This window comes from Fukomys damarensis, unplaced genomic scaffold (genome assembly GCF_012274545.1).
Source record: "Fukomys damarensis isolate Sample0158 unplaced genomic scaffold, DMR_v1.0_HiC HiC_scaffold_32, whole genome shotgun sequence".
Classification (NCBI taxonomy): Eukaryota; Metazoa; Chordata; class Mammalia; order Rodentia; family Bathyergidae; genus Fukomys; species Fukomys damarensis.
Genome location: NW_022900944.1, coordinates 35,228,055 through 35,243,340, shown reverse-complemented (window position 1 = coordinate 35,243,340; position 15,286 = coordinate 35,228,055). Strand labels below are relative to the sequence as shown.

Here is a 15,286-nt window from a genome sequence, read left to right as displayed (position 1 = left end):
CAAAAAAAAAAAAAAAAAAAAAAAGAACCCTGAAAATGGTAGTAAGGATGTATATACCCAATGCTGTCATCAACAAATACTGTGAGTCAGCATTTAGGTCACTGGCTTAGAAAGCCTAATTTTCTGCTTTCTGTCTCACCCCGTTTACTTGTGTAGCATGTACTTTCACTTTATGTTCACCTTGAAAATTTGTTCTGTCCTGGACGCTAAGGTGTTGTCACTGCAGATGCACACTTTAATAAACAATTTTGGAAAACCCATTTTATTCATTAAAATCATAAGGCCACAAAATAATTTTGAAAAAAAACCCCTGCCAAATACAGAAAATATTCCAGGAAGTTGATGCTCTTCTCAGAATGCACATCTTGTGACTTTTAACCCCCATGTCTTGGTAACCTGGTCTACATAAGTTTGGAGGACATCTATTATTTAAAAAGTACAAGGACAAGCATATTACACATAGACCCCTCCTCCTCCCAACACATAGATTCATAACAGTACTTTAATCTGTCTCGAATCGACTTCAAACCCATTTTGCTCTTAATGGGAGTTATTCATTTTCACTTGAAAGGTAATACATGACGGCTGGAAATTTAATGTGATGGACTGGCTGCCGATTAACTAGGTGCTGTAACATCCCAGACCAGTTCCCCCATGGCCCACTTCCCATCTCCTGACCCCCTTGGGCCTGATCCTACAGAACCCTGCACTGCAGGGTTTAGACCTTGCAGTGTGATGGGCTCCTGCCTAAACCCTCTCACAACGGCAGGCTTTAACGTTTCAGGGACTCAAGTTTCCTTTGCCTCCAGAAGGTTCTCCATCATTTTTATTTTTGCATAGTGCTTACCTTCTGTGTATTGAGTCTTCCAATACATTCTAAAGATGGTGAGCGGTTGTATAAAATGATACTTACTTAGATGTTTACTTGTTACAATCATCCCCTGCCCCTTTCCTACTTCCACTCCTAACTGGTAAGCATTAGGCTAGGTTCCTTTAGAAGAGGAAAAGGCCCACTTAGCTGCTGCTTCTTCCAACAGGAGCAAGCCAAGAGATGAGTCCATTCCAAACACCCATCCCCCATGTTTCTGTTAGACTATCAGCCCGAGAGACAGCTTCTTTTACAGGATGACGCCACCTTACAAGTGCTTCCCCCTGCCCACCACTACACCCCACTGCTGGCTCAGCAGTGACTAAATGGGCATTGAAGCTGAGCCCACCCAAATCATCTCACTGTCTTGGAGCTGAATAGCAAACGTAGTAGCCCAGGGCTGGGTCAGTCTCTGAATAGAACCAGAGTCCACCCTCTTTCTTCAATCCTGAGTGCATGAGCTGTGGTGAGGTTACAGAAGTGAGATAATTCAGGTTTGACAAAGCCACTATTCCCCCCTTCCACTGAAAGGGAAGCTTTATTTAACACCCCCCGCACAACTGCTCTGCATAGTGCCTTGGTGAGCTTGAGCAAAGGAGCCACCACAGAGTATTTTAAAAAATAAAATCAGCTCTCATTCACACATTCCTCTTTCTTCCCAGTAACACAACAACCCCACTATAATGTGTATCCATTGGTTCACAAACCTGGGGTTCATTTCAGATCCAAGACAAATTGCATCTTTATTTGATCAGATCTGACTAAATCTATCTAGAAGTGGACATGAACCACTTACAGCTCACTAGCTCCTCTCTTAAAACAAACTAATGCCATTCTTATAACAGACTACAAACAACACCCAATTCGGATCTCACGGTGTTTCCCTGGGAGCAGAGGGGCATGGGCACTGTTCCCAGTGAGGAATGAGGTTAAATGTAGCTGACACAGGCCACTCCCTAGCTTGACCTCAGACATTCAAACATCAATCCCCATCAAGATCCAGTAAGGAAATGTTTGTACAGTTTCTGCAGAGGGGCAAAGAGTTGTACAAGTTCTCCATCAACATGCTAGATGCAGGCTTATCACAGGCCACAGACAGTCAGAGGCTCTCTCAAGCTTCTCTCTGTACAACTGCAAAATCAATTTCTGCTGCACTTCTGTCACTGGCATACGTGGCAGGCATAAAGGAAATGAGGTTGTATGAATAACAACAAAGAAAGTACTGCGGTATTCTGCTTTGAAGACTTTTCTAAACTTTAACTTAAACTTCAGAAGAGATGTCACAATATAGAAAACACCATTAAAAAATCAATTACTGGTCACTTTAAGTCTGCTATGATGTCACATTAGTGAAAAAGAAATAGATGTGCTCCAGAGATAAGACATGATTTAAACAATCAGTACCTGGAATCTTTGGCAACAAAATACAGGCAATGAAAAACCCAAACAACTTGAAGGGTCACTATAGCAATTTTTATAAGGATAAAGTGAACTGGAAACAGTATAATTTATCTTAGAACAGGACATGGTATAAGTAGGTAAATAATGTATAGCTACGCTGTTGCATATAAGAAAGGCATAAAAAATGACAGCAGTGAAGCAATATAGAAAGATCACTGCAAATGTAAATCAGAAAAGAGTAAGATAAAATATGAATCATATCACACTATAGGTATATAAAAAGGAATTAGAACAAAAATTAGAAGAAAATGATATTAGTATTTAGGTGATAACATCACGGGCCGTTTTCTAAGTATATCATGTAGTTATATTTTTAATATTACAATTAAATGGGTTAGAATTTAAATTCTGCTGCCCATGAAAAAGCTGGTATTTGGATCCACACTGAGCAAAACATCAGGCGGTATATTTTTACTTTGACAGTTAAAGCAAATTTTCTTATTTTGGCAGTTATGTCATATGAAAATATGTGCTAAGTCTTGACGAATCTTTCATAGGCAACATGCTGGGTTCGTAGCATTTCAAAGGAGATCAAAATGTGGTAAGGAATCACATGAGTGTGCTGTAAATGACATATTCTAGAAAGCAAGGTAAATCGGATATTGTGACAACGAAATGCTGGGTCAGACTGCAAATGAAACTTAGCATGACATGAACTGTGAATTCCTTGCCACACACTTTCACAGGAGTGAAGAAAAGCACTCGCTCAGTCATGAGGAGTTATGGCTGTCCGATCCAACTTGCACACAAAGCGCAGGCATACATCTCTATTCACAAAGTGCAGGTTTAGCTTTCTGGGCCAAGACTCCCTACTTCCCTTGAAGCTGTGATGAGAGGGCCACTAAAACTGACAAAGACCAATACTAAAAGAGGCTGGTATGATTCATGATTCTTCATTTTACTTTCTTAGGTTTTTCTACATTTTAAGCAAGAAAGAAAAATCATTTCAATGGGAAACAGTCATCAATGCATAGCTTCCTGAGGGGGGATTATTTATGCATGGACACAAACCTTCATAAAGCCTTTGACTTTATTGCATTTGTTTGGGAAGTATTTAACTTCTAAAAACAATTATTTAAAAAAGTCACCCACCCTCTTCTCATACAAATCAGAGGGAACAGAAGAGAGAACCTATTTGAATTCATGTCAGTTTTGTCTGTGATTTTTAAGAAATGGCTTTATGTGAGATTGATCTGGCTGCATGGCATCCGTCACCCTATTGATAGCCAGGGTTGATTCAGATGGCTGGCTGGGTGTCCCCTTCCTCCCTCACGACTCCTCGCGTGTCCCTCCTGAAGCTGCATGCTCAACTGGACGCTCAATCTGTTGATAAGGACAACACCACCTCCCTGCAACAACTACCCCCCGGAAAGAGGACTGTTTCCTTGGTCAGGGATATACAAGTAGCTGCACTCCCCTTCTAGAACCTCCAAAAAAGCTCTCCAGAAATCACTTCATGCACACAGAATAATTAAAACAAGGCTATCAAAACTTTACGTTGGAAGTGACATGCTTTAAAGAATATGTAACAACAGTATCACTCAGAGGGTTTATAAAGAGGCCAACTCTGTTAGAAACACAGTAAACATTCAGGGTCCTCTAACACTTCACCTGATATAAACACTCTTCCTAGAACAAAGTCTCAGGCAATCCCAATGTTCACTAAGGAAATCCAAGTTGGAATCACTGAAATTTGGCCACAGAAAACTTAAAAGAGCTCTATGTGCAATTCCAGTAGACTTAATGCCAACACAGGCCTCATTTCTAAACTGGTGACATGAGCTAGACTCTGAAGCCAGAGAAGGCTACTTATTGAAAAACTCGAGGAAAAACCAGAAACAAAGTAAAAACAGAATCTTAAGGTACCCAGTTTTATCTCCTCTAATTATTAGCCAGGACACCTACTTGCCTTCCAAGAAAACCCAAGTACTGGTAGAGTTAGTTTCTGTGTTTCCTGAGCAAGATCCATCTACTCACTTTGCACACCAACGGAGCTGTTGGCATGGTGGGCATTCTACGCTGCAGGCTACCTCCCTCAGGCCAGACACCTCCCTTGGGAAGATCATAGTAGACACTGAGCTGTCCCAGTTGCTGTGAAGTTTCTTCTGTTCTTCCTCTGTTCATGGTAGAATGGCACTTGGAGATGGTGTTCACCAAAGTGCTGATCCTCTTCCTTTTGGGGGTCCTAAGGTCCTTTGAGGGCCCTGGACACTACCTGATATTGGATCTTTGCAGAAAGTCCAAAGGCAGCCCCCACCACCACTTTTCAACCATCAGACTCTTAGCTAAAGTACCACTGACAGCCCCTCCATCTAAACTTCCATCTCCCAAACCTGCAACATAATGGAGGAGCCAATTAAATGATTATTAATTCATGCTACTTTCCGTAAGCCAGAAGTTCTCACCGCCTTGCATTCCGTAAACCAGCTTGCCACCTGCCCCAGAAATTTACAGCAATGTTTTATCTATCTCCATTGACTAGGGGAAAACATTTTTTCCCACACAACCCCATAATCAGTGTTTGAGTTGGAATACCTACCACAGAACACTAGACACAGACATTTTACCTGATCTGAAAATGGTCATTCAGGTAATTACAGTTAAACGAAATGTTTAGTGAGTTCTTTCCATAACCCTTCTCCTTCAGCTTCTCATCGACCTCACATTCCCTCTCAACACCAGAAATACTAGACTTTGTGATCGCACTATCAATGAAAGCAGAGCTAAGCTTGAAATTCCTTCCCAGAGGACAGGCTGGACTTTCTTACTAACATCTTCTGTGGAGCTACTGCACTTGACAAGTGGCCAGAGATCTGGCTAAATTCTCTTCCTCTCCTAATACAGACAACAACAGTTCCTTCCTCTGCTTTGCTGCCAACTTGGTCTTTAAACATGCATGGTCTCATTCAGCCTCCAATGAGGCACTTAATGATGTTTCAAAAGAGAAACAGAGGAGACCTTGTGGGAAGCAGAGGTATGCACATGAACGCCTAGCAGGTGCTGGTCTACATGCCTTGGCTGAAAAGAACTTGTGGCGTTTTTTTCCCTGCCCCATATGAAGCCTACTGAGATTGAGAACACAGTCTTACTCTGGGAATGGAACTGCAAACCAGGTTGCTCTGTACATTTCTAGAAAGCATTTAGAGAAGTACCCTAACCCCAAAAGCAGAAGAGTATGCTGACACAGGTATTGCAAGACCTATTGATCTCGTGTGACTTTTTGTTTCTAGACAACATTTCAAAGAAAATTTGAATTATATCACGGATGGGGATAACTGTTAGGGGAACTTTTAATATGAATGAGATAGGTCAGTGCTTTGATAAAATCCAGTAGCTCTTGGGTATTATTATTTTGTCTGGAAATAAATTATAAGAATTTGGCAAGAACAGTTCAGGTATACAGAGGATTCAGTACCCTTCACCCATGTTAATCATTAACCCACCTAGTTAAAGATTTTCAGCCTTCAATCACTTCTCATTGCAACCTGACCTGTCTCTCTGGCCACTTTTTCCCCTCCTACTCCCCATCTTGTCATCCAGGACCACAAGTCCAAGATTCAGGATGTCCTCCAGGCCGCTCTTCTGTCTTGTTGTCCAGTTAAAAGAAGAAACAGGGCTCAAAATCCTCAGCTTGTCAATGAGACAGCAGCCCTGAGGCTCTCAAACTCCACAATGCATCAGAATGCCCTGGAGGGCTCATTACCACACTGACCACAAGCCCCACCCCAGAGTTTCTGATCAGTGGGTCTGAGTCACACAATTTGTACTTCCAGTAAGTTCCCAGGTAATGCTGATGTTCCAGGGACCAGACTTTGAGAACATCTGCCAGAACCAAAGCTTTCTGTAACTGGTGGGAGCCATACTGTTTTGTGATCTGACTAGAATTAAATGAGGACCCAGCAGGCATGGGCAGATATGTGAGTCCACTTTCCAATTAATCTGATCACATGACACTCATCTACAGTGGGAAGGGAAGGTAGGCCTGGCCTCAAAGCCTAAATGTCTTCTCCCTCAGACCAAAAGTAAAGGATTAAATACGACTGTCCCACAAGGAACATGCTCACCCTAAAAGCAAATGCAGCACCTTTTCAAAGCCAGAAATTCAGAAGGAATAATCTCTATGCATTGTTAGCAATATTATCGAAAATACAGATAGGCTGCCTTATTTACCGAAATCTCATTCTTGCCCAGTGTCCTGGAGACCCTTTACGAGAAGAGGACAAATAAATAGCTGTGGGCTCTTTCCACCTTGCACAAAGAGGAAATATCTTTTGTACTGCAGGCTCCCCTGGTCTAGGCACCTGCAGGCCATACTAGTTTAATGCTGCCTTTGCTTCAGCCCTAGATGAATCCACATATCACATTAGCCACTCACTGTGTGTACAAGTCAGCGCTCTAAGAGTGGGGGGTCAAGTGCCAAGCTGTGGGGCCACTGCTTTCCCAGCAGTGAAGCCGTGAGGTAGAATGGTGGGCCCATGCTGACTGGTAGATGCTGCTGCTTGCTCTACATCACTGCGGAGAAAATAGTACTAAGCCCTACATCAGAGACATCAATCTGTTGTGCTAATTCCTTGTTGAAATATGCATAAGGCTGCTTAACTACACTGATTTGAGCTCCCCAAAGGACATCTTGCATTGCAGTTTCAAGATGCTTTGCTCCCTCTGTGTCAGGTTTGTGCATGAGCCACCTGTTAAAAGAGAGACAACCACCTCATTTAGACCAGTGTCATCTGTTGTTCTATTTAATAACTTCTAGATGCAGGCCCACCACAAGCTTAGCTCATGCAATTGGAGACCTGATAAACATTCCTGATTCCCAACTCTGAGTTAGTCAGCTAGTCAGCCTGTCAGCCTGTGTCCTCCTGTAAGTTCCCCAAAGTATCTGTTCTCCCCTAGCATAGCCTCCTGAGCTGTCCTCAGGTGCCATCTGCAGCTGTGGCTACAGTTGGAGGACATACTGAGTTCTACACTTATCACACTGCCCCCTGGCTTGGAGTGACCACAGACTTGGGAGATAATGAGAGCAGGAAAGACCTTAGAGACCCCTGAACTGAAACAGGAAAACACCCAGAGGTGTAAGACAGATCAAAACCAGTGGTACTGCCAGTCAGTCATGGGACCAGGCCAAAATTAATTAAGAGAAGCTCATTCAGTCACCACTGAATCAAATATTAATTAGGTTAGGTAGGTTCTCTGGGCCCCAAAAGGCATGGATTTCCAGAGTAGAATATGACAATGCTAGCTTTTTCTCCATTCCAGACTCATCTTTGTTGTTTGCTAAATTTTAAGAGTAAAAATCAAACTTGTGAAAAACAGACACGTAAAATCTGGGGTGTGTCCAGTATGGTGATAGACACAAAGAACTGCTGAACATAGCTTCTCATTATCCTGATAAATCAACTTTTCCCATACTTGCCAAGTTTAATAGGACAGTGAAAATTTGTGTTTAGGGAAGAAAGGTACCACTCAGACCTATGAGGGACTGGAAAATGGGACTATTTCTTCATTCTCCCCTATAGGTTTAAAGCACCAAGAACCTAGAGTTCTCTTCCCTTGGTATTTTGTACAGCACAGATGTTTACGTGAATATTTCTCCCAGTCTCACAGGGTCTGCGTTTGGCTTGTTCATAGCATCCTAAAAGCCAAGGGTAAGTGATCTGTGTGAGGGGTGAGGAAGTGGTTCCCCCACAACTTTAGAGACTCTTTAGGAAGGGATATTTTTCACATTGTCTTCCCTGTGGTTGAGTTTCCTTAACATGAAGGTGCTAGTTCTCCCTGTGAAGTACTAAAGCACAGTCGTTTGCAGTGCTGGTCACACCTTGGGTTCAGATGCTGGCTGTATGACTTCAAGCATGGACTTGACTGCACTGAACTTTCAGTTTCCTCATCTATCAGTGGAGTACAGTGTGTACTCCGAGGGTCTCTGTGAGGCTTGTGAAAGAGCAGATGACAAATGGCCTGCTGCAGAGGCTAGTGCATCGCGAGAGCTCCAACATTTGTTGCTATGGTTTCATTTTGAGAAGTATCATGGAAATAACACAGGTCACACAAGACTGTAGAGTGAAGGAGAGAGAGAGAGAGGCCTGCTTTTTAGGATAAGTACAGACACTCTAAATTTGCCACTTTTATAGAGCAATAAAGAACAATACTGCTAACCTATAGGTTTGACATTCACAAAACACAAAGAAGAAATAACTCATGTGATTTTACCGACTGTTTGCTAATGAGACATCCAGACAATGTACACACCTAAGTGCTAGAAATTATCAAAGCCAATGAAGGCCAGAGTCCCTGATCATGAACAGGTGAATGTGCTCTTTGGCAGAGAAGTGCAGCATTTATGAATTCTCCCCTGTAGTCTTTACATATGATAAAAACAACTTTGTTGTATGTCCTTTGGCTTTATAATATTCTAAAGATACCGTGCAAATGGGGTTGTTGTTGTTGCTATTTTTGTTGTTGTTTTGTTTTTTTTAATAAACTGGGTTTTGATCATAGCTCTGATACTCAGGAGTTCATCATCTATGGATTTCACTAGTTCCACTAGTTCTACAGCCTACAAAGTAAAGATAACACTTCACCCAAGAAAAATACGAGAGCCTAAGTATGCTGATATCTCATGAGAAAGGCACTATGGTAATTTTTCTAAAAGTCCTGATCATGATTCTAACACCAGAGGTGCTGCCCTATCACCACGAAAGCTAAAAGTGGAACAGAACAAGGAAGATTACCACAGCCACTTTTAAAAGAATCATATGCAAATCTGTAAGGTATTTTCTATAGTGATGAACATGATTTGCTCCTTAATTTGCATTTTTACTGCCCCTTATCTATATCTTGATCATAATTTTCATTACACTGGGCCATAATTATGTGATTACATATGAGACTTGTAGAAAAAAATTCCTTACCTTTTTTGCATCTCTGCACAAAAATATTTGCTCATTGATGTAGTACTTAACTCTCTCCTGACTTAAAGATACAAATCCTCAAAACGAAAGCCTTTGCATTACTGGAATTCAAGCAAGTCCACATATATACCACACCCTCTATCTATTTTTACTTCCCACATAAAAACAGTTTGTTTTCAATTGTGAGACAGACTTCTGCCTGCAGTGACTTTGTAGCCAAGTTATACTGAAAAAGCTGACATGGCCACACAATCCGCATGTACAAAAAAAATAAATAAATAAAACCCCAAAAACGGTTTCCACCGGCAGGAATGTGTATCACAGAGGGGCTGTGCAAGCTGGGCTCCCGGCGCTCCCTTACATGCGCTCTTCAGCAAAGACAAATCTACTTTTGAGTGAGACGGAGAAATGGACCCACAAGTCTGAAGGACTGAAATGACTGCGTCAGCAGCCTGGTGGTGGTGAACGGCCCGGTCTCCAGCCACACAAGCCTGTGTACTGGTGCACGCACTTGAGAATCTGAACTCCTCCACTGATGCCCACGTCATTCCATCTCTGACAGCACAGTGTGACCAGTCGCAATGACACAGAATGAGATGAGCATATGTAGTGCAGTGATAACCCACGGAAAAATACCAGTTTGGTGCTTGTCGTCCAATCTCTGTGGACAAAGTCTATTTGAACCGTCTGTCTAGGCTTTGGATCCATGTTGATTAACTAGCCACAGACTAAGGGAATCTTTGAAAGTTACCAGTGTAGTAATCTAGTAATTGATACTCTTTGAGGTTTATATTACTCTGCAACTGCCCTTTTCCAATTATATACTTATGGAGTTCCCGAATTATAAGAACCCACTTAGTCCAACCTGTCATTCTACAGTGAGGTCCAAAGACCAAAGTTTGTGCAGGTAATCATACTGGCAGAACCAGGCCTTGAACTCTGGGCTTCTAATTCCTACTAGGCCAGTGATTTTCCTATTACAACTCTTCCTCTTAGCAATACCTTCTTTTATCTTTATAGATTTGATTGGGGGACAGCACTTTTTTTTTCATCCCCTTTCCATTTTCTGTCACAGATTACATTTCAGGCACTAAGTTCCCCATACAATGGCATCTCTATTTATACAAAGTTGTAAACAACAAGGAGAATGCAGGGAGGGCTGGTAATAGATTTCCACCAGGATGTTCTTGACCTGCTTTTTTTTTTTTTCTAACCTCAGTAATTGGAAAGGTAGTGGGTCTGTAGGAATTATTCATAGGCAGCAAGAGCCATACACTATACATTTATGTTAAACACGTCAAATCCGATTGAAAGCATGCCTGCCAGCCCCATATTCTGTAAACACACTCTTCCCTGGCAGTTGCCCAGACCTTGCCAGCCCGTTAATACCGCCTTTAATAGCAATCGTCCACAGATTCAAATCAGGGACGCTCTGCTGCACTAATTGCTCTGTGTTAGGTGAGCACTGTGGATGTTTAAAAAAAAAAAAAGTAAAATCCCTGCAGTCCCATCTTCTAGAAAACACTCAAACTACATTTTTAACTGAAAATTTTACAGAAATATACATATGGACATCAGTTAGAGAGTTCTGAAACCTTAACATAGTGTCATTTTAAGCCAAGCTAGCTCTCTACCCTACCCCACTTTCCTTTTAAAAAAGCACCAATACCCCCTGGTCATCATGTCTCAAATTACTTTAACTGCACCCAGCGTGGTGCTCTGTGGCTACAAACCATGGCGGTTACAGCATTTAAATAACCATCTTGCTATGATTCTTTGCCAAGAGTTCAATTTTTCCCCCTAATTATTGGTGATAAAGTATCACATTAATTGTATATCACTTAATTTACAGCAAGTAATGATTGATTGGCTAATCATTGCATTAATCATTGTTTAGTGGTTGACACTGGGGGCTCTTCAATCTAGAGCACACACATTCAAATCCACTCTGGTAAAAGATAAACATGGGGTCACTCTTGAATTTCAAAAGGAAAACCACAAAGTTGGACAGTGAAAATGGCTGTGCAGTAGGAAACAGGATTTGCTTCAGAGAACATTCCTATGTCTTCCTCGCCCCTTCCCCTCCCACTGGCCCATGAGAGAACTTCACATTTACCTGGACTAACTGTACTCCTTTACCAAGGGCTTGTCTTTATGCCACCACTCACCATCATGGAACCTGCAGGTGGCTGGGACTGGGGTTGTCACTTCCATGTCTCACAGATCAGATACCCCAGGCTACCAGAATTCCAAGTCCCTCAACCAAGGTCATGCATTAGCTGATGGGCTTCCTCACTCCAAATCTATGAGATTTTCCCCATGACACCAGCCTGCTTTCAGACTGAACATGACCTGACTCATTAAACGGCATGTTCCTGACTGCCAGTCTAGTTTGTCTTGAACACAGAGATGTTTGCTGTATTAATCTTCTCACTGCACAACCCTGGAAAAGTGCAACTCCTCATGCTACAGTGGAGAGGAAAACTAGATCAGATGGTGAGACTGAACATTCATTCTCGGAGAGTGGCACAGCAAGCTGGTAAGGGCTTGGGCTGTGTCCTAGGCTTGAGTAGGTGGCAAAGCAGAATGCAAGTCTTAACCTATTTGTATCCCATTTGGCAACTTGCTGGAGTTCTCTAGGGCTCAATTTTCATACCTGCAGAATGGCAGGGGTGGGAGGGAGGTTATTTATAACATCTAGCTCACAGAGTAGGGATGAGACTCAAACGAGATAATGTACAGAAAGCAGTCCTTCCAAGCTTTGTTTCACATCATGGTCCACATGGAAATTGACAGCAAGTGGGGATAAACAGATTAAAGCTGCAACTGATCTGCATCAGAAGCCTTCAGCACACTTGGCGGACCCAAGGGCCGTGGGAAGCGGTACCTGTGCACCTGCGAGCAATCATGGCACGTGTGTCAGGAAGAACAAGCATGAAACACAAAAATGGTGCCTAGGATGGGGTTAGAGCTTGACTGAGCCTTCTATCATCCACAGTGTTACACCTGCGATGCAGTCTCTCAGGGCTACTTTTATTCCTTTTGAGTATTAACTGCATATGTGGCTTTAAATTTGAATTCATTAAACTGAAATAACATTTAAAATTCAGTTCTTCTGCGTACTACTAGTGACCACTGTATTGTCCAGCACAGATGCTGAACATTTTCTTCAGCGCACAAGTTCCACTGGACAGTGCTGATCTATAGTAATCCAGACGGGCATTCCTGCAATCCCCAGTTCTGTTACACTTCCCAAAGGCAAGGTCTCTATTCCCACTGAACTTGCCATGAGCAGAACTTTGCCTGGTGCCCCACACGCAGTGGCGACTCAGCCATTGATCACAGAATTAACCCTGCTGTGATTCAAATCACTATCTTGCTCATTTTGCTGCCACCCATGGTGGTGCACATCTACATAAATGAATCCCAAAGACGGACACCCAAAAAGGAAGTCAGGAGTCCCACTCCAGTAAAAAATAAATAGCTAAAAAGTTTTAGTAAAGATTACCCATTCCTGCACAAACCCCCAAACCCTACAAACAAAATCAATAGCTGAGAAAATGCCAATTATCCAGGCCCATTTGAAATATTATTACTCTGCATCATGAGCAGCCACTAATCAACAGAACAAATTGTGAAATCACTATTTATTTGCCAGAAGGAAGTACTTCCCATCACATTTAATCAGCTAGGAACAGCTCAATTTAGGGAATAAATGGAACAAATGTAGATATTTTATATAAAATACTAAGGATCCAAAAGAAAGCTCAGACGAGGTTGCGTGCACCTATATCGATTCCTGGATCAAAGTGGCCCAAGTACCTTAATAAAGCCCGTCCTTACACACTCAGACGGTATAGACAAAAGTATGCTTTGGGTCAAAAGATCATTTGCAGGAGTCGGGAAAGAATTTTCCCGTCTCTTTCTACCACTGTGCATCTGGCAAGGTGCACCTCTTGAGTTATTCATTCACTCGTATTCGTTCTTTCTGTCTTTCAGAGGTAAAGATTCAGTCGGCCTGTTGCTTGAATAAATGCGTGAGAAAGCGAAGCCTTATTAAGGACTTTAGTTTTTTACGGTACTCATTTTACATCTTTTAGTAGTCTCTTGATTGTGTCCACTAGCACTAGGAAGACATACTCCCACTGAATTACAAACACTTTGGATATGATTTCACTGAATTGCCCTCAACAAAGCCTGCTCTATACCAGTTGTAAGGCTTTGAGAAGCACACAGAAAAGTACTACGCGTAGTAGGAGCTTTGCAAGCAGTGGCTACTTTTCATTGTTTTCGTAGCACTCAGCACACAGAATACAAGAAACATATGCATGAAATATCATTTACATGATCCTACCAGCTTTTCAAAATTCCCAGAAGCCACATGCTGCCAGGATCAGTTTTACATTCAAATGGAGGGCCAAAGAGAAAACCGCTACTTAGTTTTCCTCATCTTGTTTAACTAAGCTATTGAACTCCTTTCACAGAGCCTACTTCATACTGCACACTGTTCTATGCTTCCCACATTCACAGATGCCTCGCAGCAGTTCTATGGCAACAGGTACTGGTTTTAATCCCTATCTCATGTGATGAAACTGAGGCGCAGAGGTTAAGGGACCTTAAGCGAAGTCACATGGCTAGTATGGGGCACAGTCATGATCAGAAACCGACAACTCAAATCGCGGCAACAAAGAGAGGGCCCAGAAGGTCACCCAGGCTTTAAACCGCGTAGGTGAAATCCTCTCCCCTGTTCACCTCCTCCAGTCCAATGTCTGACTGCCAACGGAACCATTTGTTTAGATCCTTTAATATTGTAACAAAATCCCAGATCTTGGTTCAGGCAGAGAATACGCCCCCCCTACGACATCCAGGGGACCACTGAGCACAGATGTCCATCCTCCACACCACCCTATCACACAAATTCTCCCCAGCAGGTTCGACACTAGCCCTCAGGGTTACCTTGAGGACAGGCCTCTGGGCCCCACAGAGCCTAGTTCCCAAGGGACAGGAGGCAGCACCATGAGAGATCTGCTTGGTGCCCCTCTCTGTTCATTCAGCTGCAGCTCTGGCCCATCACTGTTTCCCAGGAAACACCGAACAGCTGCACATCACAGCCGCTGCTGGATCCCTCCTGATTTTTGGAAGCCATTACACTGCCTCTTGACTTTCTCTTTTCCATGCTGAATAGCCCCAATTTCTTCAGCCTCTCCTCAGAGGCTGTATTTCTCAGCCTTCAGTCATTTTCATTGCTCTCCTCTGGCCTCTCTCCAAGATTCTGTATCTTGTTTAAATAGTAAAGGCCAACACTGAACATGATTTAAGAACAGTCTTGCCTGGAAAAGTAACAAAGGCCCAACCAATACAGACCTTAGAAGGTAAATATTTTCTCAAAAAGCCCACACAAGAATTATAATATTAATAATGATAGTAATAATTAGATTGACCAAATAAAATAATTCATGTTGCCTGTCATATCATTTCCTCTTATTATTGTGCTGGTTTTTGAGACTTATCCGTCTCCTCAAAAATGCCTTTGCTCCTCCCTCCTCAGAAAACCTGAGCTTTTTTCTTTGTCTCAGCTCTTCTTTTCCTCAATACAGAAATCTTATCATCTTGAGAAATAGCTGTTCCCCTTCTCTGAGCACCAGTTCTTCCAAAAATAGCACTTCCTATGTTGGCCTCTCCAATTTCTTCTGCTTCTAGTAAGATGTCCTCCTGCCTGGCTGTACTGCCTGTCTGCCCTGGGGGAGCACCCAGCATGTGGGTGCTGGCCCTGGGGATGGAGCAGCACCTGAAGAACATTCAGACCCTGTCCAGACCCCCAAAAGCAGGACAAAGACCACTCTTCACTGCCAACTTCCTTAGAGAACATTGAGGCTGGGAATGAAGTGATTTCAACCAAACACTCACGACAAATCTCTTGGCTGGACCTTCGGTAGAGGAAGAAGGAAATAAAGAGCAAAACAGTAACACTGAGGGGCTACCCAAGAAATGTGACCTCAAAAATCCAGAAGCCCCTAACACAGAGCCTGACACCTGGAAGCTCAAT

The 15,286-nt window shown here is 42.6% G+C and overlaps 1 protein-coding gene and 1 long non-coding RNA gene across 3 annotated transcripts in view; one reads left to right on the top strand and one right to left on the bottom strand.

Annotated features, from left to right (window-relative positions):
• Zfhx3 (zinc finger homeobox 3) overlaps positions 1 to 15,286 on the bottom strand; it is a 234,412-nt gene that overhangs the window by 28,904 nt on the left and 190,222 nt on the right. The gene's annotated exons all lie outside the window — the stretch shown is intronic.
• Positions 1 to 15,286, top strand: part of LOC104854057 — a 182,112-nt gene that overhangs the window by 158,195 nt on the left and 8,631 nt on the right. The window lies entirely within an intron of this gene.